This window comes from Pseudophryne corroboree, unplaced genomic scaffold (genome assembly GCF_028390025.1).
Source record: "Pseudophryne corroboree isolate aPseCor3 unplaced genomic scaffold, aPseCor3.hap2 scaffold_144, whole genome shotgun sequence".
In the NCBI taxonomy this organism is placed as follows: Eukaryota; Metazoa; Chordata; class Amphibia; order Anura; family Myobatrachidae; genus Pseudophryne; species Pseudophryne corroboree.
This window is the reverse complement of record NW_026968068.1, coordinates 712,571-735,029: the sequence shown is the minus strand read 5'-3', so window position 1 is coordinate 735,029 and position 22,459 is coordinate 712,571. Positions and strand designations below refer to the sequence as shown.

General features: G+C 47.3%; 21 non-coding genes across 21 annotated transcripts; 14 read left to right on the top strand and 7 right to left on the bottom strand.

Moving 5' to 3' along the window:
• Nucleotides 1-7,567: 7,567 nt before the first annotated feature.
• On the bottom strand, nt 7,568-7,683 carry LOC134996951 (U5 spliceosomal RNA). Its single transcript, XR_010199510.1, has one exon. It is a non-coding gene; the product is annotated as a U5 spliceosomal RNA (small nuclear RNA).
• A 275-nt stretch (nt 7,684-7,958) lies between these two features.
• Nucleotides 7,959-8,074, bottom strand: LOC134996877 (U5 spliceosomal RNA). The gene has a single exon (XR_010199438.1). It is a non-coding gene; the product is annotated as a U5 spliceosomal RNA (small nuclear RNA).
• A 286-nt stretch (nt 8,075-8,360) lies between these two features.
• Nucleotides 8,361-8,476, bottom strand: LOC134997491 (U5 spliceosomal RNA). Its single transcript, XR_010199986.1, has one exon. It is a non-coding gene; the product is annotated as a U5 spliceosomal RNA (small nuclear RNA).
• Nucleotides 8,477-8,746: 270 nt separating this feature from the next.
• On the bottom strand, nt 8,747-8,862 carry LOC134996924 (U5 spliceosomal RNA). The gene has a single exon (XR_010199484.1). It is a non-coding gene; the product is annotated as a U5 spliceosomal RNA (small nuclear RNA).
• A 144-nt stretch (nt 8,863-9,006) lies between these two features.
• Nucleotides 9,007-9,170, top strand: LOC134997024 (U1 spliceosomal RNA). The gene has a single exon (XR_010199580.1). It is a non-coding gene; the product is annotated as a U1 spliceosomal RNA (small nuclear RNA).
• A 4,819-nt stretch (nt 9,171-13,989) lies between these two features.
• Nucleotides 13,990-14,102, bottom strand: LOC134996964 (U5 spliceosomal RNA). Its single transcript, XR_010199522.1, has one exon. It is a non-coding gene; the product is annotated as a U5 spliceosomal RNA (small nuclear RNA).
• Nucleotides 14,103-14,388: 286 nt separating this feature from the next.
• On the bottom strand, nt 14,389-14,505 carry LOC134996977 (U5 spliceosomal RNA). Its single transcript, XR_010199534.1, has one exon. It is a non-coding gene; the product is annotated as a U5 spliceosomal RNA (small nuclear RNA).
• A 270-nt stretch (nt 14,506-14,775) lies between these two features.
• LOC134996904 (U5 spliceosomal RNA) lies at nt 14,776-14,891 on the bottom strand. Its single transcript, XR_010199464.1, has one exon. It is a non-coding gene; the product is annotated as a U5 spliceosomal RNA (small nuclear RNA).
• Nucleotides 14,892-15,035: 144 nt separating this feature from the next.
• On the top strand, nt 15,036-15,199 carry LOC134997043 (U1 spliceosomal RNA). The gene has a single exon (XR_010199598.1). It is a non-coding gene; the product is annotated as a U1 spliceosomal RNA (small nuclear RNA).
• Nucleotides 15,200-15,351: 152 nt separating this feature from the next.
• Nucleotides 15,352-15,514, top strand: LOC134997400 (U1 spliceosomal RNA). The gene has a single exon (XR_010199921.1). It is a non-coding gene; the product is annotated as a U1 spliceosomal RNA (small nuclear RNA).
• Nucleotides 15,515-16,188: 674 nt separating this feature from the next.
• LOC134997254 (U1 spliceosomal RNA) lies at nt 16,189-16,352 on the top strand. Its single transcript, XR_010199798.1, has one exon. It is a non-coding gene; the product is annotated as a U1 spliceosomal RNA (small nuclear RNA).
• A 152-nt stretch (nt 16,353-16,504) lies between these two features.
• LOC134997191 (U1 spliceosomal RNA) lies at nt 16,505-16,667 on the top strand. The gene has a single exon (XR_010199740.1). It is a non-coding gene; the product is annotated as a U1 spliceosomal RNA (small nuclear RNA).
• A 671-nt stretch (nt 16,668-17,338) lies between these two features.
• Nucleotides 17,339-17,502, top strand: LOC134997002 (U1 spliceosomal RNA). The gene has a single exon (XR_010199558.1). It is a non-coding gene; the product is annotated as a U1 spliceosomal RNA (small nuclear RNA).
• Nucleotides 17,503-17,654: 152 nt separating this feature from the next.
• Nucleotides 17,655-17,817, top strand: LOC134997415 (U1 spliceosomal RNA). Its single transcript, XR_010199934.1, has one exon. It is a non-coding gene; the product is annotated as a U1 spliceosomal RNA (small nuclear RNA).
• A 674-nt stretch (nt 17,818-18,491) lies between these two features.
• Nucleotides 18,492-18,654, top strand: LOC134997077 (U1 spliceosomal RNA). The gene has a single exon (XR_010199631.1). It is a non-coding gene; the product is annotated as a U1 spliceosomal RNA (small nuclear RNA).
• A 968-nt stretch (nt 18,655-19,622) lies between these two features.
• On the top strand, nt 19,623-19,787 carry LOC134997207 (U1 spliceosomal RNA). The gene has a single exon (XR_010199753.1). It is a non-coding gene; the product is annotated as a U1 spliceosomal RNA (small nuclear RNA).
• Nucleotides 19,788-19,936: 149 nt separating this feature from the next.
• LOC134997246 (U1 spliceosomal RNA) lies at nt 19,937-20,099 on the top strand. The gene has a single exon (XR_010199791.1). It is a non-coding gene; the product is annotated as a U1 spliceosomal RNA (small nuclear RNA).
• A 674-nt stretch (nt 20,100-20,773) lies between these two features.
• On the top strand, nt 20,774-20,937 carry LOC134997118 (U1 spliceosomal RNA). The gene has a single exon (XR_010199671.1). It is a non-coding gene; the product is annotated as a U1 spliceosomal RNA (small nuclear RNA).
• Nucleotides 20,938-21,089: 152 nt separating this feature from the next.
• Nucleotides 21,090-21,252, top strand: LOC134997257 (U1 spliceosomal RNA). The gene has a single exon (XR_010199801.1). It is a non-coding gene; the product is annotated as a U1 spliceosomal RNA (small nuclear RNA).
• Nucleotides 21,253-21,926: 674 nt separating this feature from the next.
• On the top strand, nt 21,927-22,090 carry LOC134997117 (U1 spliceosomal RNA). Its single transcript, XR_010199670.1, has one exon. It is a non-coding gene; the product is annotated as a U1 spliceosomal RNA (small nuclear RNA).
• Nucleotides 22,091-22,242: 152 nt separating this feature from the next.
• LOC134997225 (U1 spliceosomal RNA) lies at nt 22,243-22,405 on the top strand. Its single transcript, XR_010199770.1, has one exon. It is a non-coding gene; the product is annotated as a U1 spliceosomal RNA (small nuclear RNA).
• Nucleotides 22,406-22,459: the final 54 nt, after the last annotated feature.

The following is a 22,459-nucleotide window of genomic DNA, read 5'->3' as shown; positions in this document are numbered from 1 at the left end:
TAAGGAGATTCAACTGAGGACGCACAAGGGAACTCTCGTCTGGGGACACCAACTGCAGGGAGACCACATCTGTTCAGATGAACATGGGAGGGTGGAAGGCTGCCTAATATTGAAGCACCATCAAATATCAAACCATATGCAACAACTAGTACAAGCATTCCTGGGGGAAGGTCTGCAGAAGACGGATTTGCATACGGTGATGTCATCCAAGATGTGGGCCAAAGTTGGCTGTAACCCTCATCTGCATATGAAAAGAGAAAAGGGGCATGCAGGGCATGGCGGCCTTTTGCGGTGCTTGGATGACCCCTAGTTCGCATTAAACACCCCCACCCTCCTTTGGTGTGGGGCTCATGTTGGCCATGCCCCATCCCCTGAAGCATTCAAGCTGATTTCTTGCAGCAGCTGGGCACTGTAACAGCTCCAGAGCTGTTCTGTAAGGCAAGTAAAAGGGTGTGGGCCCTGCAGCACCACCTGTAGTTTGCATTGTGCGTTGGAAGGCACAAAGTAAGCAGACGGGAGGAGAAGTCAGGATAGTGCGCAAGGGCATCCTTTTCTCTTAGTCCGTAGAGGATGCTGGGGTCACATTAAGAACCATGGGGTATAGACGGGATCCGCAAGAGACATGGGCACTTTAAGACTTTCAAAGGGTGTGAACTGGCTCCTCCCTCTATGCCCCTCCTCCAGACTCCAGTTATAGGAACTGTGCCCAGGGAGACGGACATTTCGAGGAAAGGATTTATTGTTAAACTAAGGTGAGCATCTTACCAGCTCACACCTTAAGCATGCCGCAGAACGTGGCATTCAACAGAACACAAGCCAACGGCATGAACAATTGCAGCAAAAAGCTGACCAGAACCATAACATAACATGTGTATAACCACAAGTAATAACTGCAGACACAGTATGGACTGGGACGGGTGCCCAGCATCCTCTACGGACTAAGAGAAAAGGATTTACCAGTAGGTATTAAAATCCTATTTTCTCATACGACCTAGAGGATGCTGGGGTCACATTAAGAACCATGGGGTTATACCAAAGCTCTTGAACGGGTGGGAGAGTGCGTACGACTCTGCAGCACCGAATGACCCAACTTGAGGTTATCATCAGCCAAGGTATCAAACTTGTAAAACTTAGCAAAAGTGTTTACTAAATAGCTGCTCGGCAAAGTTGCAATGCCGAGACTCCCCGACCAGCTGCCCAGGATGAACCCACCTTTCTAGTAGAATGGGTCTTCACCTAATTCAGTAATGGCAATCCTGCCATGGAATGAGCATGCTGAATCTTACCACAGATCCAGCGCATAATGGTCTACATGGAAGCAGGACACCCAATCCTGTTGGGAGCATACAGGACAAACAGAGCCTCTGTTTTCCTAATCTGAACCGTTCTGGTGACATAAATTTTCAAAGTTCTGACCACAGCCAGAGACTTTGACTCAACGAAGGTGTCAGTGGCCAAAGGCACCATGTGGAAAGATGAACCACCTTCGGCAGAAATTGTTGACGTGTCCTCAATTCTGCTCTATCTTCATGAAAGATCAAATAAAGGCTCTTGTGATACTGCATGGTTTGTACTGTTTTCCATGTGCTCCCAGATCTTTCAAGCAAGTAGCATGGTCAAGAAAGTTCTGTTTGAAAAGAAACAACATTTACTGTCATTGTTATAGAATTTGGGAGAAAAAACAAGAAGAAATCTGCACTGTTGACGCACTGGACAGAATGAATGAATCATAAAATATAACCTTTATTAAGTATGTATTAAAATTGGATAAATATTAATATTATTATCCCAAACTGCAGTGAAACATAAATGTTAAAATCACAGAACTAACATACATGTGCATAAGAAGAATAAAGAGATGTGAAAAAAAGGTTTAAAAAGCGTGTCCGTGTGTGATTATTTTTGAAGGCACAACCCTGGCGGGGTTGTTTATATAGATATATATGTTGCTAATAATCACTTTCTAGCGTAATGTTATTAAATAGCTGTTAGTATCTATGTCGTCAGGTACCACTGGGTCGTATCCTATATACTCCCTTCACTCAATAGGGGTTACCTCCCGGGAAGCCATCCCCATTGGCGAATTTGTGGGGGTGATTGAGTATAACCGGTAAGCTAACCTCCAATTTGTGGGGTGCTTAGGTAGATGGGGATCACTTATTTCTCTGTGTCCCCTAAGACTATATTCCTAAATTCAATACCACAGGGGGATAGCTTTCTATATCGGATAAGGAATCACTTGATAGGGAAATCTCTATGGATCATGGAAAGATCATATTTATTAATATCCAAACTAAAAAAATGATGAATAGCTTTAATTTAGCTGTTTAGATATAGTTAATTGGCGAGATATACCAACAGGTGCGGTTGCCTTAAGGAATATGGCAATTCCAATATAAATAGCAGCCCTCCTTCATATAATCAGCCAGATCTTATTAAATCTGGTCCAGATATAGCCGTTCAGATATACTTAATTGACAACATATATCAATCGGTGGGGTTGCCTTAAGGAATATAGCAATTCCAATTCTCATATAAATAGCAACCTTCCTTCATATATTCAGCCAGATCTTATTTAATCTGATCTAGGCGTAGGCAATAATGCTTTCCTTAGAGGTATAGCCACCTCAATTCTTATTAAGAAGCAAAGTGTCTGTCATAATGGTTTATCCAATTCATCTAAGAAATAATATATTCCATGTGTCAGAGATTCATTACTCTCTATTTACACTGTTAAAGAGTTAATTCTTATTATGTTACAGTGTAATGAAATTATCATATAGGGAGATGTGGCCAGGGCCGGCGCTACCATTAGGCAGCTTTAGGCAGCTGCCTATGAGCGCCGGCCACTGGAGGGCGGCACACCCCTCCTGAATTAGTTATACCTAAAATCAAGTTGTGCAGGGCTGGCTAGCGGCGGCCGCAGCGCCGGTCTAGCCAGCCGCTCGCAGCCAGCGCTATCAGTGCTATCAGTCACCCCTGGCCAGGGTGAACTGCGTCTGCCGCGCCCGCGCCGGCACCCGCGCCCCCTCTGATGACGGACCCCGGCAACAAGCAGCATCCGGGCAGGCAGCAGCAGCAGCAGCATCCTCTCCCCCCTCCCCCTGCAGTTGTAGGCACGGAGGTCCGATCGCTGCCCCCAGCCAGCCTTCCATGCTCTTTTAGCCGTCCGTCGCCATTTACCACCAGCTGTTGGCCGCCCTCCTGCTGATGGCACCTTTGTAGTTACCTGACCCTGGCCAGCTCCACCTCCTGCCACTGCATGCTCAGTGTACAGAGAGTATTGCTGCCATGGAACCGCACATATACTGTATATGCTAAAGGTCAGAACGTGGGACCCCCTGGGCTATCCATTTCACTATCCATGTAGATGTAAATGGGAATACCAGATTCTGAACTTGAGCATATACAGTATATTTATATATACAGTGCTCTGATGACCCCCGCTGCTGCCGCCATATCGTATTCTCGCTTCTGACCTCGGCGTTACTATTTTAAATCTGCCGTGGACCACTCCTGATTGGCTGCCGGTCCGCGGCAGATTTTAAATAGTAGCGCCGTGGTCTTAGGAGCCGCTGTGCCGCCGACCACAGTAGGAGGTCACTAAAAGACCCCCTCTCGGGCGGGGACACATAGAAGGACCCACTCACTGCCATTCACCGCAGCTACCAGCGAGCACCATGGCGGACCGGCCACATAAGGAGGAGCGTCAGTGTGTGGCACCCTTGGTGTCCGTCTTCATCACCCAGCGTCCCACAGAGTGGCAAAGGTTCCATGCATCTCACCCTGTGCTGTTCCCTCTTTTTCCCCTGTCTCTCTCTCTTTCTCCCCGGCTCTTCTCCCTGTCTTTGCGTCTCTCTCCCTGTCTCTCTGTCTCCCTCTCTGCGTCTCTTTCCCTCTCACTGTCTCCCCCTTTCCCTCGCTGCTCTCTCCCCATCTGTCTCTCCCTCGCCTTTCTCTCCCTGTCTCTCTCCCTCCCCTCTCTCTCTCCCTGTCTCTATTTTCCTTTCCCTGTCTATGTGTCCCTGTCTCTCTCCCTTTCCATCTCTCACCCTCGCTTCTCTCTCTCCTCATCTGTCTCCCTGTCTCTCTCCCGCGTCTCTTTCTCTCCCTGTCTCTCTTCCTTTCCCTGTCTGTGTCCCCATCTCTGTCTCCCTCTCCCTGTCTCTCTCCCACATCTCTTTCCCCCTCTCTTTCTCTCCATCTGTCTCTCTCCCTCGTCTCTCTCTCCCTCGTTTCTCTCTCCGTCTTTCTACATTTCTCTGTGTCCCTGTCTCTGTATCTCTCTCCCTCTACCTGTCTCTCGCTCTCTCTCTCCTGTTTCTCTCACCCCCTCCCTGTGTCCCTGTCTCCCTCTCCCTGTCTCTGCATCTATCTCTCTCTCCCTTCCCTCGCCCCTCTCTCCCCATCTCTGTCTCTCCCTTGTCTCCCTCATCTCTCTCTCCCTCGTCCATCTCTCTCTTATCTCCCTCTCTCCCTTGCCTCTCTCTCTCTTCCTCCCTCGTCTCTCTCCCTCCCTCTCTCATCTCTCCCTCCCTCGTCTCTCTCATCCCTCCCTCGTCTCTCTCTCTCCCTCCCTTGTCTCTCTCTCCCTTCCTCGTCTCTCCCTCCCTCGTCTCTCTCTCCCTTGTCTCTCTCTCTCTCCCTCGTCTCTCTCTCTCTCTCTCTCGTGTCTCTCTCTCTCTCTCCCTCGTCCATCTCTCTTGTCTCCCTCTCTCCCTCCCTAGTCTCTCTCCCTCGTCTCTCTACCTCTCCCTTGTCTCTCTCTCTCTCTCTCTCCCCCTCGTCTCTCTTCCCCTCTCCCTGTCTCTGCGTCTCTCCCTCTCTACCTCACTTCTCTCTCCTTATCTCTGTCTCTCTCGCTCCCTCGTCTCTTTCTTTCCCAGTCTCTCTCGCTCTCTCCCTCTCCCTGTCTCCCTCTCTCTGTCTCTGTGTCTCACACAGTAGGAAGGGGGACATAGCTCAGGAAAGGAGGAAGAGGGTCAGTAAAATACAAATAATTTTTGCAAGGGGGGGCACAACATTTTTCTTGCCTCTGGGAAATTGAGCTGAAGTTACACTACTGCTTACCCTGCTGCCTTTCTCTCTACCTAGTCCCTACTCTATGCCCTTGCTATCCCACTCTCTGTCACTCTCCCTGTCCGTATGTCCCTGCTATCACTTTCCATGTCCCTCTGTCACTCTTCCTGTCCCTGCTGTCACTTCCCCTATCCCTCTGTCACTCTCCCTGTCCCTATGTCCCTGCTATCACTTTCCCTGTCCCTCTGTCACTCTCCCTGTCCCTATGTCCCAGCTGTCACTCGCCCTGAATTTTGTCTCATTCCATGTGGCATAATGTGAATTTTGGCTCATTCATTGTGCTATAATGTGAATTTCGGCTCATTCAGTTTGCTACAATGTGAATTTTGGCTCATTCATTGTGCTATAATGTGAATTTTGGCTCATTCTGTGTGCTATAATGTGAATTTTGGCTCATACCGTGTTCTATATTGTGAATTTCAACTCATTTTGTGTGCTATAATGTGAAAATCGGCACATTCAGTGTGCTGTAATGTGAATTTCGGCTCATACCATGTGGTATAATGTGAATTTCGGCTCATTCAGTATGCTATAATGTGAATTTCGGCTCATTCTGTGTGCTATAATGTGAATTTCGGCTCATACCGTGTGGTATAATGTGAATTTCGGCTCATACCATGTGCTATAATGTGAATTTCAGCTCATACTGTGTGGTATAATGTGAATTTCGGCTCATACTGTGTGCTATAATGTGAATTTTGGCTCATACTGTGTGGTATAATGTGAAAGGGGCACCAGTACAAGATAGTATAAGGGGTCCTACTATTGTGGTGCATAATGTGTATAAGGGGTAAATTGTGTTGTAAACTACACTGAAGGACACCCCCCCCCTTTTGAGTGGCCATGCCCCCTTTCCCAGAAGTGCGCACATAATTGCAATCATAACTTTTCCATACCCCCACTTCAAATTTCCACTTCGACCACTATATATATATATATATATATATATATATATTGGGAAAAAAGCTGCGGCACTCAAGGTCTTGTAACAGGCAATGTTACACCAACGTTTCGGGGTATAATGTATAGGAGGCATTACTTTATGGCATATAGTGTTATAAAGGGCAGTATTACTGTGTGGCATAATGTGTATAAGGAATACTATTGTGTGGCAGGACGTGAATGGTCTCTATTGTGTGGTTTAATGTAAGTGGACTCTACTGTGGTGTAATGTGAATAAGGGGTACTACTGTGTGATGTAACGTGAATAAGAGGCACTACTGTGTGATGCAACATCAATAAGAGACACTACTGTAACGTAACGTGAATAAGGGTAGGGGGGGGGGTAGGCTTAAGTTTTGCCTAGGGTGCCGAGAAACCTTCCACCGGCCCTGGATGTGGCAATTCCATGTGCTATATATATAATAACCCTTAGTGGTCCAGATTCCACAATGAGGAATTTTCTTATAAACCGCTGAAACACACAGCTGTTTGACTGACTTCCAAATATATCTATCTCACTTTGTAACAGTCTTATGATAGAGAAACTGTTACATATTCGGTCACTTAGTTATCTAAAGGTAAACAGACTCAGTGTGAGGGTAATATAATATATCAAATGCGCTGTCAATAATCGTGGTAACTGGTGTAATAATGTGGTATATTGAGTATGCTAGTAAGGCATATAACTGCTCTCCAGCCTTTAAGTGTTACCAATCAATTTGTTACACTGTAAAGGATTTATGGTGTCCTGTTAGGACATGCAGCTGCTAGGCTGACTCAAAGATTTATCCATTTGTAACAATTATGTAACAGTTATATACATGTTACTGGTATTACATAGAAATAGTATGACACAGGCCAGCAGTCCCATGTGTCTAGATTCCACAATAGGAGATTTTCTTTGTCTTATAAACTGCTGGAACACACAGCTGCTAGACTGACTTCAAATATATATATTACTTTGTAACAGTCTTATAGTAAAGAGACTGTTACACACTGTCATTTAGTTATCTCAAGGTTAGCAGATTCTGTGTGAGGATAGTGTTCTGTTAGAACATGCAGCTGCTAGGCTGACTCATAGAAAATGTATCCATTTGTAACAAATGACACATACAGCATTAAATTAATATCTATAGCAGCCCATGTGACATCTCTACTCTTATCATAATTGTCTGGTTATTGCCAATCTGGACAGCAGGAGTGATATATATTCACTAGTCCCAATATCCCATCATATAAATATACCCACACTGATATACTTTCTTATCAAGAGTTATTAGTAGCTATCTGTATGCACTTTAGACATTGTAATTGCTAAGTGACATCATATCTAGTGTATTCCTTTCTTATAGCTCAGCTTCTATTCCCTATTAGTGGAGACTAACAGCTAACATCATAATCATATATTTTTGTTTTATAACATTTCACATGAGTCAAATACACGCGGACACGCCGTGCCCTACACATGTGTTTCACTGCATCTATGGCAACTTACATTAAAGCTAACAAGAAAGCACACTCGTTCTGTCTTTAAACTGATAAAAGAAACCCCAATAATATGGGGCATGCAAAAATTGAGATAAAACTCAGTTTTGCTCCTCTCCACGGAAATCTTTAATAAAAGGCGAAATATTTGTTAGTTCTGAAGAGAAACCAGAGCATGACCAAGATTCCACCTGTCGCCTGAGTGCCATGCCAGCAGTTCTCATTGAGCTCAAAGTGAGCACCCAATTTGAAAGAAAGAAAGCAGATTTCTCACCAGGCTTCCCCTAGCTATAAACATGGTTTGTACTCTTTTCCATGTGTTCCCAGATCTTTCAAGCAATTAGTATAGTCAAGAAAGTTCTGTTTGAAAAGAAACAAACATTTACTGTCATTTCTATGCAAATGAGCTTACATTAAAGCACACTCGTTCTATCTTTAAACAGATAAAATAAAACCCCAATAAGATGGGGCATGCAAAATTTGAGATAAAACTCAGTTTTGCTCCTCTCCACGGAAATCTTTAGTAAAAGGCGAAAGATTTGTTCGTTCTGAAGAGAAACCAGAGCATGACCAAGATTCCACCTGTCGCCTGAGTGCCATGCCAGCAGTCCTCATTCAGCTCAAAGTGAGCACCCAATTTGAAAGAAAGAAAGCAGATTTCTCACCAGGCTTCCCCTTGCTATAAGCATGGTTTGTACTCTTTTCCATGTGCTCCCAGATCTTTCAAGCAAGTAGCATGGTCAAGAAAGTTCTGTTTGAAAAGAAACAGACATTTACTATCATTGTTATACAAATAAACTTACATTAAAGCCAACAAGAAAGCACACTCGTTCTGTCTTTAAACTGATAAAAGAAACCCCAATAATATGGGGCATGCAAAAATTGAGATAAAACTCAGTTTTGCTCCTCTCCACGGAAATCTTTAGTAAAAGGCGAAAGATTTGTTCATTCTGAAGAGAAACCAGAGCATGACCAAGATTCCACCTGTCGCCTGAGTGCCATGCCAGCAGTCCTCATTCAGATCAAAGTGAGCGCCCAATTTGAAAGAAAGCAGATTTCTCACCTGGCTTCTCCTTGCTATAAGCATGGTTTGTACTGTATTCCATGTGCTCCCAGATCTTTCAAGCAAGTAGCATGGTCAAGAAAGTTCTGTTTGAAAAGAAACAAACATTTACTGTAATTTCTATGCAAATGAGCTTTCATTAAAGCACACTCATTCTATCTTTAAACCGATAAAAGAAAATCCAAAAAGATGGGGCATGCAAAAATTGAGGTAAAACTCAGTTTTGCTCCTCTCCACGGAAATCTTTAGTAAAAGGCGAAAGATTTGTTCGTTCTGAAGAGAAACCAGAGCATGACCAAGATTTTCATCTGAAAATATGTGTTCTCCCTGCAGTTGTTGTCCCCAGATGAGAGTTCCCTTGTGCTGCCTCAGTTGAATCTCCTTTACTTGACAGAGATGTGCCTGAGCAGCGGCCCTCCCCAGCCCTATCCCAAATCATACTTATTTTGCATAGGAGATACCATGGTCATGAAGATTGTTCTCCCAGGGTGAGGTTCATTCATTGCATTCTGGGTATGCTGACCCCTGTGATTTCCCCAAATGTGGGAAACTCGACTGCATTATTTGTGGTAATGGGGGACTGTGTTTGTGCTTTCCTCTGGTCAGCTCTGGTAAAAGTCAGATTTCTTTGTCTCAGATCTTCCTCTAGCCTTGTTCTTCTTTCGAGAGTTCCCTTGTGCTGCCTCAGTTGGATCTCCTTCACTTGACAGGGGGTGCCCGAGCAGCAATCCTCCACAGCTCTAGCCCAACTCCTACTTACCTGCCAGGTGAGATACTATGATCTTCACTGTTAGGGCAATCAGGATGTGGAATTCCCTGCCAGGGAAGGTGGTAATGGCGGACTCTGTAATTGGATTTAAAAAAGGAATGGATACATTTCTGAATGAAAAAGCTATCTAAGGTTATAATACTTAAAATATCAACATGGTTAATCCGGGGGTAACATGAGTTATAGTAGCTAACTAGTCATAAAACATTATTCAGCAAGTATGTAGAATCATCACAACTTAAAACAGGTTGAACACGATGGGCAATTTGCCTCTATTCAACCTCAAAAACTATGTTACTATATGTTACTATATTACTATGTTACTGTAGTATACAGAAAACCAAAATGCAATGAACAGTGATAGTGAGCACTGATGAGGATACTAGAACTGACACTGAGCAGCAAGATGCAGCACTGGACTTTTAGTAATGTACTGTAGTATGCTGAGCACCACAATGCAGCACAAGACAATGAGCAGTGATACTGAGCACTGATGAGGATACTACTGAGAACTGACACTGAGCAGGAGAGACACACTACTAGTATTACTGAGCAGCAATAAGTAACCACTGATACTGAGCACTGATATTGAGATTTCCACTGAGAGAACATAGCCACGTCCATTCCGCTCTCTCTTCAAAGCACGAGTAAAAATGGCGGCAACAAGCAGCTCTTTATATGGAATCCGAATCTCGCGAGAATCCGACAGCGGGATGATGACATTTTCCCTTGTTCAGGTTTTCCGAGTCAGGCTGGAACAACCGAGCCTGCCTCGGACCAGTGTAAACAACGTGGAGTTCGTGGGGAATTCGGTTCTCGGAGAACCGAACCCGCTCCTCTCTACCTTATACCCATCAATTTTTTTATTTTCAATCTAAGCCCCTGCAGTTTTCTGTAAGCATCTGCTTCGCTATGATGATCAACAAGTCACAAGGGCAAACACTCAGGGCTTGAGGCGTAGATCTTAGGACCAGCTGCTACAAGCATGGCAGAGGTGTCACTATCACTGGTGACACCCAGAGAGGTGGCGAGGGAGATTGTAATGCAGTGCGCGCAGATAAGCAGCGCAATGGTAAAAAGGAGGCATGGTTTCATAGGTAGGGGCGTGGCCTGGTGGCCTGAATCTACATTTTGTTGCTCCGGGTGTCCCGGGGGTTGGGGGCTGCACCCGGGGACTAGTGTGTGAGCAGTGCTGGCTCCTGCACAGTGAAAGGGCATGGCCACCCAGCATGACGCCTCCCTTCTTGACCATGCTGTAATTGCAGTCGCACTGCAGTTCAGCGTGATCATAAAAAATGGTGTAGCCTCCTGCTGGTGCAGACTGTATGTGCGCGCAGGAAGCCGCCACCATTTTTGTGATCACAGCGGCTGAATGTGATGTCATACAGCCGCTGTGACCACGCCCCCTGTGTCTCCTCCGTTGCAGACCCCATTTTGAAGCCTTGCCCCCGCACCGCTCCATCCCTGACTTGGAAATGGAGTGTTGCTGACCCACCTATCCCCCCCCGCCCCGATTGACAGGCAGAGGCGATCGCATTCTCTGCGGGGTGCCGCAGAAAATGCAGGCACATGCGTATGCTCTTAGCAATTTTTGCAGTTGGATCGCTTATTGTGATTGCAATCCAACCTGAATCAGGCCCTATTACCTATCACAATGCGCTGCGGGCAGTACAAAATTGGGTTAATATAGGAGAAAAACCCCCAGACCTGTGCTCCTTAACTGTACCTGGTGGCTAGTGGAGCGGCTGCCCAGTAATCAGTGTCCACGCCAGTGCGCACACGGTCCACCCCCTACGGCCACGCTCCCCTTCATCAGCGGCCTCGTGATCCGGAAGGGTGGTGTGTGTGTGACTGACCTTAGGATGAAACCGGACCCTCCGCTGCAGTGACCCAGCAACCAGGGCACGGGAGTATACAGCGCCGCTGGGAGTGATGAAGCTGCAGTAAAGATGTCTATTAGACCTAGCCTGCTGCAGCCCTTGTAGATTCTCATAAAACAAGTTCTTCTTTTCTTGTCAAAATTTATAGCTAAGAATAGGCTGCCTGAGGCAGGCCCCTGTTAAGTGGCCTGCTACTGAAGGCACCAACTACAAACTGAGCTCCCTGTTCATGGAAGCGGGGTTATAGAGGAGAATGCACTGAGCATCTTGGGAACAGTCAAAAGCTTTGAGCCGGTTGGTGCCTCAGATCAAGATCCTACTCTACACCCCAATGTGAATCCTTGTGGAGTCCAGTGTACCCCACAGAAGAAATTAATGTGTCACACCCATTGGCAGCAACCTTAGAATAGCTGCTGACGGGCACAATTGAGAAAGGAAGGGGGGGGGGGACATTTGAATCCAGCACATAAATGCAATTCAAATATGTAATTTGTACCTTCCTATTTTAAAATATAATGGATGAACCTCACCCTGTGATAACAATCTTCATGATCAAGAGATCTCATATGCAAAATAAGTATGAGTTGGGATAGGGCTGGGGAGGGTGGCTGCTCGGGCAGCCCCTCCCCCGTCAAGTTAAGGAGATTCAACTGAGGAAGCACAAGGGAACTCTCGTCTGGGGACAACAACTGCAGGGAGACCACATCTTTTCAGATGAACATGGGAGGGCGGAAGGCTGCCTAATACTGAAGCACCATCAAATATCAAACCATATGCAACATCTAGTACAAGCCTTCCTGGGGGAAGGTCTGCAGCAGACGGATTTGCATACAGTGATGTTATTCAAGCAGTGGGCCAAAGTTGGCTGGAACCCTCATCTGCATATGAAAAGAGAAAAGGGGCGTGCAGGGCATGGCGGCCTTTTGCAGTGCTTGGATGACCCCTAGTTCTCATTAAACACCCCCACCCTCCTTTGGTGTGGGGCTCATGTTGGCCATGCCCCATCCCCTGAAGCATTCAAGCTGATTTCTTGCAGCAGCTGGGCACTGTAACAGCTCCAGAGCTGTTCTGTAAGGCAAGTAAAAGGGTGTGGGCCCTGCAGCACCACCTGTAGTTTGCATTGTGCGTTGGAAGGCACAAAGTAAGCAGACGGGAGGAGAAGTCAGGATAGTGCGCAAGGGCATCCTTTTCTCTTAGTCCGTAGAGGATGCTGGGGTCACATTAAGAACCATGGGGTATAGACGGGATCCGCAAGAGACATGGGCACTTTAAGACTATCAAAGGGTGTGAACTGGCTCCTCCCTCTATGCCCCTCCTCCAGACTCCAGTTATAGGAACTGTGCCCATGGAGACGGACATTTCGAGGAAAGGATTTATTGTTAAACTAAGGTGAGCATCTTACCAGCTCACACCTTAAGCATGCCGCAGAACGTGGCATTCAACAGAACACAAGCCAACGGCATGAACAATTGCAGCAAAAAGCTGACCAGAACCATAACACAACATGTGTATAACCACAAGTAATAACTGCAGACACAGTATGGACTGGGACGGGTGCCCAGCATCCTCTACAGACTAAGAGAAAAGGATTTACCGGTAGGTATTAAAATCCTATTTTCTCATACGACCTAGAGGATGCTGGGGTCACATTAAGAACCCCCATGGTTATACCAAAGCTCTTGAACGGGTGGAAGAGTGCGTACGACTCTGCAGCACCGAATGACCCAACTTGAAGTTATCATCGGCCAAGGTATCAAACTTGTAAAACTTAGCAAAAGTGTTTACTAAATAGCTGCTCGGCAAAGTTGCAATGCCGAGACTCCCCGACCAGCTGCCCAGGATGAACCCACCTTTCTAGTAGAATGGGTCTTCACCTAATTCAGTAACGGCAATCCTGCCATGGAATGAGCATGCTGAATCTTACCACAGATCCAGCGCATAATGGTCTACATGGAAGCAGGACACCCAATCCTGTTGGGAGCATACAGGACAAACAGAGCCTCTGTTTTCCTAATCTGAACCGTTCTGGTGACATAAATTTTCAAAGTTCTGACCACAGCCAGAGACTTTGACTCAACGAAGGTGTCAGTGGCCAAAGGCACCATGTGGAAAGATGAACCACCTTCGGCAGAAATTGTTGACGTGTCCTCAATTCTGCTCTATCTTCATGAAAGATCAAATAAAGGCTCTTGTGATACTGCATGGTTTGTACTGTTTTCCATGTGCTCCCAGATCTTTCAAGCAAGTAGCATGGTCAAGAAAGTTCTGTTTGAAAAGAAACAAACATTTACTGTCATTGTTATGCAAATAAACTTACATTAAAGCTAACAAGAAAGCAAACTCGTTCTGTCTTTAAACTGATAAAAGAAACCCCAATAATATGGGCATACCTCCCAACTTTGTCGGCTCGCAAAGAGGGACACACGCGCGGCGAAGTCGCGCGCGCTCCCAAAAAGGGTGTGGCCTAAGTAAAAGGGGGCGTGGCTTCGCGGGAGGACCCGCGATCGCGAGTCACGCCCCCGTTTTCGGCACTGAGCGGGCATGCCCAGCGCTCTGTGAGCCGCTGGCATGCCACCTCTCCCTCTGACTTCAGTGAATAGACGCTGTGCGCATGCGCACAGCGTCTATTCACCGCTGCTCTGCTAAGCAGGGCAGCGACAGACAGAGCCTCCCAATTGTCCTCCCCACCGCGGGACACTGCGGCCCGCAGGTGGGACAGCGGGACAGTCCCCAAAAAACGGGACTGTCCCGCGAAAATCGGGACAGTTGGGAGGTATGATATGGGGCATGCAAAAATTGAGATAAAACTCAGTTTTGCTCCTCTCCACGGAAATCTTTAGTAAAAGGCGAAAGATTTGTTCGTTCTGAAGAGAAACCAGAGCATGACCAAGATTCCACCTGTCGCCTGAGTGCCATGCCAGCAGTCCTCATTCAGCTCAAAGTGAGCACCCAATTTGAAAGAAAGAAAGCAGATTTCTCACCAGGCTTCCCCTTGCTATAAACATGGTTTGTACTCTTTTCCATGTGCTCCCAGATCTTTCAAGCAATTAGTATGGTCAAGAAAGTTCTGCTTGAAAAGAAACAGACATTTATTGTCATTGTTATGCAAATAAACTTACATTAAAGCTAACAAGAAAGCACACTCGTTCTGTCTTTAAACTGATAAAAGAAACCCCAATAATATGGGGCATGCAAAAATTGAGATAAAATTCAGTTTTGCTCCTCTCCACGGATAATCTTTAATAAAAGGCGAAAGATTTGTTCGTTCTGAAGAGAAACCAGAGCATGACCAAGATTCCACCTGTCGCCTGAGTGCTGTGCCAGCAGTCCTCATTCAGATCAAAGTGAGTGCCCAATTTGAAAGAAAGCAGATTTCTCACCTGGCTTCTCCTTGCTATAAGCATGGTTTGTACTGTATTCCATGTGCTCCCAGATCTTTAAAGCAAGTAGCATGGTCAAGAAAGTTCTGTTTGAACATAAATAAACATTTACTGTCATTTCTATGCAAATGAGCTTACATTAAAGCACACTCATTCTATCTTTAAACCGGTAAAAGAAACCCCAAAAAGATGGGGCATGCAAAAATTGAGATAAAACTCGGTTTTGCTCCTCTCCACGGAAATCTTTAGTAAGAGGCGAAAGATTTGTTCGTTCTGAAGAGAAACCAGAGCATGACCAAGATTTTTATATGAAAATATGTGTTCTCCCTGCAGTTGTTGTCCCCAGATGAGAGTTCTCTTGTGCTGCCTCAGCTGAATCTCCTTTACTTGACAGAGATGTGCCTGAGCAGCGGCCCTCCCCAGCCCTATCCCAAATCATACTTATTTTGCATAGGCGATACCATGGTCATGAAGATTGTTCTCCCAGGGTGAGGTTCATTCATTGCATTCTGGGTATGCTGACCCCTGTGATTTCCCCAAATGTGGGAAACTCGACTGCATTATTTGTGGTAGTGGGGGACTGTGTTTGTGCTTTCCTCTGGTCAGCTCTGGTAAAAGTCAGATTTATTTGTCTCAGATCTTCCTCTAGCCTTGTTCTTCTTTCGAGAGTTCCCTTGTGCTGCCTCAGTTGGATCTCTTTCACTTGACAGGGGGGTGCCCGAGTAGCGACCCTCCCCAGCTCTAGCCCAACTCCTACTTACCTGCCAGGTGAGATACTATGATCATGAAGGTGCTTCTCCCAGGGCAAGGCTCACCCATTGCACTCTGGGTGTGGTGCCCCTGCGATTTCCCCAAATGTGGAAAGCTTGACTGCATAATTTGTGTTTCCCCTGGTCGGCTCTCGTATAATTCAGATCTCTTTGTCTCAGGTCTCTCTCCAGCCTAGTTTGCTGTCTGTTTCCACTTCTTTTTTCATGAGCCCCTCCCTTTTATACCCTTGTGCACTATCCTGACTTCTCCTCTTGTCTGCTTACTTTGTGCCTTCCAATGCACAATGCAAACTACTGGTAGTGCTGCAGGGCCCACACCCTTTTACTTGCCGTACAGAGCAGCTCTGGAGCTGTTACAGTGCCCAGCTGCTGCAAGAAATCAGCTTGAATGCTTCAGGGGCTGGGGCATAGCCAACATGAGCCCCACACCGAAGGAGGGTGGAGGTGTTTAATGCGAACTAGGGGTCATCCAAGTGCCGCAAAAGGCCGCTATGCCCTGCACGCCCCTTTTCTCTTTTCATATGCAGACGAGGGTTGAAGCCAACTTTGACCCACTGCTTGGATGACATCACCGTATGCAAATCCATCTGCTGCAGGCCTTCCCCCAGGAATGCTTGCACTAGTTGTTGCATTTGGTTTGTTGTTTGGGGGTGCTTCATTATTAGGCAGCCTTCTGCCCTCCCATGTTCATCTGAAAATATGTGTTCTCCCTGCAGTTGTTGTCCCCAGATGAGAGTTCCCTTGTGCTGCCTCAGTTGAATCTCCTTTACTTGACAGAGATGTGCCTGAGCAGCGGCCCTCCCCAGCCCTATCCCAAATCATACTTATTTTGCATAGGAGATACCATGGTCATGAAGATTGTTCTCCCAGGGTGAGGTTCATTCATTGCATTCTGGGTATGCTGACCCCTGTGATTTCCCCAAATGTGGGAAACTCGACTGCATTATTTGTGGTAGTGGGGGACTGTGTTTGTGCTTTCCTCTGGTCAGCTCTGGTAAAAGTCAGATTTATTTGTCTCAGATCTTCCTCTAGCCTTGTTCTTCTTTCGAGAGTTCCCTTGTGCTGCCTCAGTTGAATCTCCTTCACTTGACAGGGGGGTACCCGAGCAGCGACCCTCCCCAGCTCTAGCCCAACTTCTACTTACCTGGCAGGTGAGATACTATGATCATGTAGGTGCTTCTCCCAGGGCAAGGCTCACCCATTGCACTCTGGGTGTGCTGCTCCTGCGATTTCCCCAAATGTGGGAAACTTGACTGCATAATTTGTGTTTCCCCTGGTCGGCTCTCGTATAATTCAGATCTCTTTGTCTCAGGTCTCTCTCCAGCCTAGTTTGCTGTCTGTTTCAACTTCTCTTTTCTTGAGCCGCTCCCTTCTATGCCCTTGCGCACTATCCTGACTTCTCCCGTCTGCTTACTTTGTGCCTTCCAATGCACAATGCAAACTACAGGTAGTGCTGCAGGGCCCACACCCTTTTACTTGCCGTTCAGAGCAGCTCTGGAGCTGTTACAGTGCCCAGCTGCTGCAAGAAATCAGCTTGAATGCTTCAGGGGCTGGGGCATAGCCAACATGAGCCCCACACCGAAGGAGGGTGGAGGTGTTTAATGCGAACTAGGGGTCATCCAAGCGCCGCAAAAGGCCGCCATGCCCTGCACGCCCCTTTTCTCTTTTCATATGCAGACGAGGGTTGAAGCCAACTTTGACCCACTGCTTGGATGACATCACCATATGCAAATCCATCTGCTGCAGGCCTTCCCCCAGGAATGCTTGTACTAGTTGTTGCATTTGGTTTGTTGTTTGGGGGTGCTTCAGTATTAGGCTGCCTTCTGCCCTCCCATGTTTATCTGAAAATATGTGTTCTCCCTGCAGTTGTTGTCCCCAGATGAGAGTTCCCTTGTGCTGCCTCAGTTGAATCTCCTTTACTTGACAGAGATGTGCCTGAGCAGCGGCCCTCCCCAGCCCTATCCCAAATCATACTTATTTTGCATAGGCGATACCATGGTCATGAAGATTGTTCTCCCAGGGTGAGGTTCATTCATTGCATTCTGGGTATGCTGACCCCTGTGATTTCCCCAAATGTGGGAAACTCAACTGCATTATTTGTGGTAGTGGGGGACTGTGTTTGTGCTTTCCTCTGGACAGCTCTGGTAAAAGTCAGATTTATTTGTCTCAGATCTTCCTCTAGCCTTGTTCTTCTTTCGAGAGTTCCCTTGTGCTGCCTCAGTTGGATCTCTTTCACTTGACAGGGGGGTGCCCGAGCAGCGACCCTCCCCAGCTCTAGCCCAACTCCTACTTACTTGCCAGGTGAGATACTATGATCATGAAGGTGCTTCTCCCAGGGCAAGGCTCACCCATTGCACTCTGGGTGTGGTGCCCCTGCGATTTCCCCAAATGTGGGAAGCTTGACTGCATAATTTGTGTTTCCCCTGGTCGGCTCTCGTATAATTCAGATCTCTTTGTCTCAGGTCTCTCTCCAGCCTAGTTTGCTGTCTGTTTCCACTTCTTTTTTCATGAGCCCCTCCCTTTTATACCCTTGTGCACTATCCTGACTTCTCCTCCTGTCTGCTTACTTTGTGCCTTCCAATGCACAATGCAAACTACAGGTAGTGCTGTAGGGCCCACACCCTTTTACTTGCCGTACAGAGCAGCTCTGGAGCTGTTACAGTGCCCAGCTACTGCAAGAAATCAGCTTGAATGCTTCAGGGGCTGGGGCACAGCCAACATGAGCCCCACACCGAAGGAGGGTGGAGGTGTTTAATGTGAACTAGGGGTCATCCAAGCGCCGCAAAAGGCCGCCATGCCCTGCACGCCCCTTTTCTCTTTTCATATGCAGACGAGGGTTGAAGCCAACTTTGACCCACTGCTTGGATGACATCACCGTATGCAAATCCATCTGCTGCAGGCCTTCCCCCAGGAATGCTTGCACTAGTTGTTGCATTTGGTTTGTTGTTTGGGGGTGCTTCAGTATTAGGCAGCCTTCTGCCCTCCCATGTTCATCTGAAAATATGTGTTCTCCCTGCAGTTGTTGTCCCCAGATGAGAGTTCCCTTGTGCTGCCTCAGTTGAATCTCCTTTACTTGACAGAGATGTGCCTGAGCAGCGGCCCTCCCCAGCCCTATCCCAAATCATACTTATTTTGCATAGGAGATACCATGGTCATGAAGATTGTTCTCCCAGGGTGAGGTTCATTCATTGCATTCTGGGTATGCTGACCCCTGTGATTTCCAAAATGTGGGAAACTCGACTGCATTATTTGTGGTAGTGGGGGACTGTGTTTGTGCTTTCCTCTGGTCAGCTCTGGTAAAAGTCAGATTTATTTGTCTCAGATCTTCCTCTAGCCTTGTTCTTCTTTCGAGAGTTTCCTTGTGCTGCCTCAGTTGGATCTCTTTCACTTGACAGAGGGGTGCCCGAGCAGCGACCCTCCCCAGCTCTAGCCCAACTCCTACTTACCTGCCAGGTGAGATACTATGATCATGAAGGTGCTTCTCCCAGGGCAAGGCTCACCCATTGCACTCTGATTTCCCCAAATGTGGGAAGCTTGACTGCATAATTTGTGTTTCCCCTGGTCGGCTCTCGTATAATTCAGATCTCTTTGTCTCAGGTCTCTCTCCAGCCTAGTTTGCTGTCTGTTTCAACTTCTCTTTTCTTGAGCCGCTCCCTTCTATGCCCTTGCGCACTATCCTGACTTCTCCCGTCTGCTTACTTTGTGCCTTCCAATGCACAATGCAAACTACAGGTAGTGCTGCAGGGCCCACACCCTTTTACTTGCCGTTCAGAGCAGCTCTGGAGCTGTTACAGTGCCCAGCTGCTGCAAGAAATCAGCTTGAATGCTTCAGGGGATGGGGCATGGCCAACATGAGCCCCACACCAAAGGAGGGTGGGGTGTTTAATGCGAACTAGGGGTCATCCAAGCACCGCAAAAGGCCGCCATGCCCTGCACGCCCCTTTTCTCTTTTCATATGCAGATGAGGGTTGAAGCCAACTTTGACCCACTGCTTGGATGACATCACCGTATGCAAATCCGTCTTCTGCAGAACTTCCCCCAGGAATGCTTGCACTAGTTGTTGCATTTGGTTTGTTGTTTGGGGGTTCTTCAGTATTAGGCAGCCTTCTGCCCTCCCATGTTCATCTGAAAATATGTGTTCTCCCTGCAGTTGTTGTCCCCAGATGAGAGTTCCCTTGTGCTGCCTCAGTTGAATCTCCTTTACTTGACAGAGATGTGCATGAGCAGCGGCCCTCCCCAGCCCTATCCCAAATCATACTTATTTTGCATAGGAGATACCATGGTCATGAAGATTACTCTCCCAGGGTGAGGTTCATTCATTGCATTCTGGGTATGCTGACCCCTGTGATTTCCCCAAATGTGGGAAACGCGACTGCATTATTTGTTGGTAGTGGGGGACTGTGTTTGTGTTTTCCTCTGATCTCTGGTAAAAGTCAGATTTCTTTGTTTCAGATCTTCCTCTAGCCTTGTTCTTCTTTCGAGAGTTTCCTTGTGCTGCCTCAGTTGGATCTCCTTCACTTGACAGGGGGGTGCCCGAGCAGCGACCCTCCCCAGCTCTAGCCCAACTCCTACTTACCTGCCAGGTGAGATACTATGATCATGAAGGTGCTTCTCCCAGGGCAAGGCTCACCCATTGCACTCTGGGTGTGCTGCCCCTGCGATTTCCCCAAATGTGGGAAACTTGACTGCATAATTTGTGTTTCCCCTGGTCAGGTCTCGTATAATTCAGATCTCTTTGTCTCTGGTCTCTCTCCAGCCTAGTTTGCTGTCTGTTTCCACTTCTCTTTTCTTGAGCCGCTCCCTTCTATGCCCTTGCGCACTATCCTGACTTCTCCTCCTTTCTGCTTACTTTGTGCCTTCCAACGCACAATGCGAACTACAGGTAGTGCTGCAGGGCCCACACCCTTTTACTTGCCTTACAGAGCAGCTCTGGAGCTGTTACAGTGCCCAGCTGCTGCAAGAAATCAGCTTGAATGCTTCAGGGGCTGGGGCATAGCCAACATGAGCCCTACACCGAAGGAGGGTGGAGGTGTTTAATGCAAACTAGGGGTCAGCCAAGTGCCGCAAAAGGCCACCATGCCCTGCACGCCCCTTTTCTCTTTTCATATGCAGACGAGGGTTGAAGCCAACTTTGACCCACTGCTTGGATGACATCACCATATGCAAATCTATCTGCTGCAGGCCTTCCCCCAGGAATGCTTGCACTAGTTGTTGCATTTGGTTTGTTGTTTGGGGGTGCTTCAGTATTAGGCAGCCTTCTGCCCTCCCATGTTCATCTGAAAATATGTGTTCTCCCTGCAGTTGTTGTCCCCAGATGAGAGTTCCCTTGTGCTGCCTCAGTTGAATCTCCTTTACTTGACAGAGATGTGCCTGAGCAGCGGCCCTCCCCAGCCATATCCCAAATCATACTTATTTTGCATAGGAGATACCATTGTTATGAAGATTGTTCTCCCAGGGTGCGGTTCATTCATTGCACTCTGGGTATGCTGACCCCTGTGATTTCCCCAAATGTGGGAAACTCGACTGCATTATTTGTGGTAGTGGTGGACTGTGTTTGTGCTTTCCTCTGGTCAGCTCTGGTAAAAGTCAGATTTCTTTGTCTCAGATCTTCCTCTAGCCTTGTTCTTCTTTCGAGAGTTCCTTTGTGCTGCCTCAGTTGGATCTCCTTCACTTGACAGGGGGGTGCCCGAGCAGCGACCCTCCCCAGCTCTAGCCCAACTCCTACTTACCTGCCAGGTGAGATACTATGATCATGAAGGTGCTTCTCCCAGGGCAAGGCTCACCCATTGCACTCTGGGTGTGCTGCTCCTGCGATTTCCCCAAATGTGGGAAACTTGACTGCATAATTTGTGTTTCCCCTGGTCAGGTCTCGTATAATTCAGATCTCTTTGTCTCAGGTCTCTCTCCAGCCTAGTTTGCTGTCTGTTTCCACTTCTCTTTTCTTCAGCAGCTCCCTTCTATGCCCTTGCGCACTACCCTGACTTCTCCTCCTTTCTGCTTACTTTGTGCCTTCCAACGCACAATGCGAACTACAGGTAGTGCTGCAGGTCCCACAACCTTTTACTTGCCTTACAGAGCAGCTCTGGAGCTGTTACAGTGCCCAGCTGCTGCAAGAAATCAGCTTGAATGCTTCAGGGGCTGGGGCATAGCCAACATGAGCCCCACACCGAAGGAGGGTGGAGGTGTTTAATGCAAACTAGGGGTCAGCCAAGTGCCGCAAAAGGCCACCATGCCCTGCATGCCCCTTTTCTCTTTTCATATGCAGACGAGGGTTGAAGCCAACTTTGACCCACTGCTTGGATGACATCACCATATGCAAATCTATCTGCTGCAGGCCTTCCCCCAGGAATGCTTGCACTAGTTGTTGCATTTGGTTTGTTGTTTGGGGGTGCTTCAGTATTAGGCAGCCTTCTGCCCTCCCATGTTCATCTGAAAATATGTGTTCTCCCTGCAGTTGTTGTCCCCAGATGAGAGTTCCCTTGTGCTGCCTCAGTTGAATCTCCTTTACTTGACAGAGATGTGCCTGAGCAGCGGCCCTCCCCAGCCATATCCCAAATCATACTTATTTTGCATAGGAGATACCATTGTTATGAAGATTGTTCTCCCAGGGTGCGGTTCATTCATTGCACTCTGGGTATGCTGACCCCTGTGATTTCCCCAAATGTGGGAAACTCGACTGCATTATTTGTGGTAGTGGTGGACTGTGTTTGTGCTTTCCTCTGGTCAGCTCTGGTAAAAGTCAAATTTCTTTGTCTCAGATCTTCCTCTAGCCTTGTTCTTCTTTCGAGAGTTCCTTTGTGCTGCCTCAGTTGGATCTCCTTCACTTGACAGGGGGGTGTCCGAGCAGCGACCCTCCCCAGCTCTAGCCCAACTCCTACTTACCTGCCAGGTGAGATACTATGATCATGAAGGTGCTTCTCCCAGGGCAAGGCTCACCCATTGCACTCTGGGTGTGCTGCCCCTGCAATTTCCCCAAATGTGGGAAACTTGACTGCATAATTTGTGTTTCCCCTGGTCGGCTCTCGTATAATTCAGATCTCTTTGTCTCAGGTCTCTCTCCAGCCTAGTTTGCTGTCTGTTTCCACTTCTCT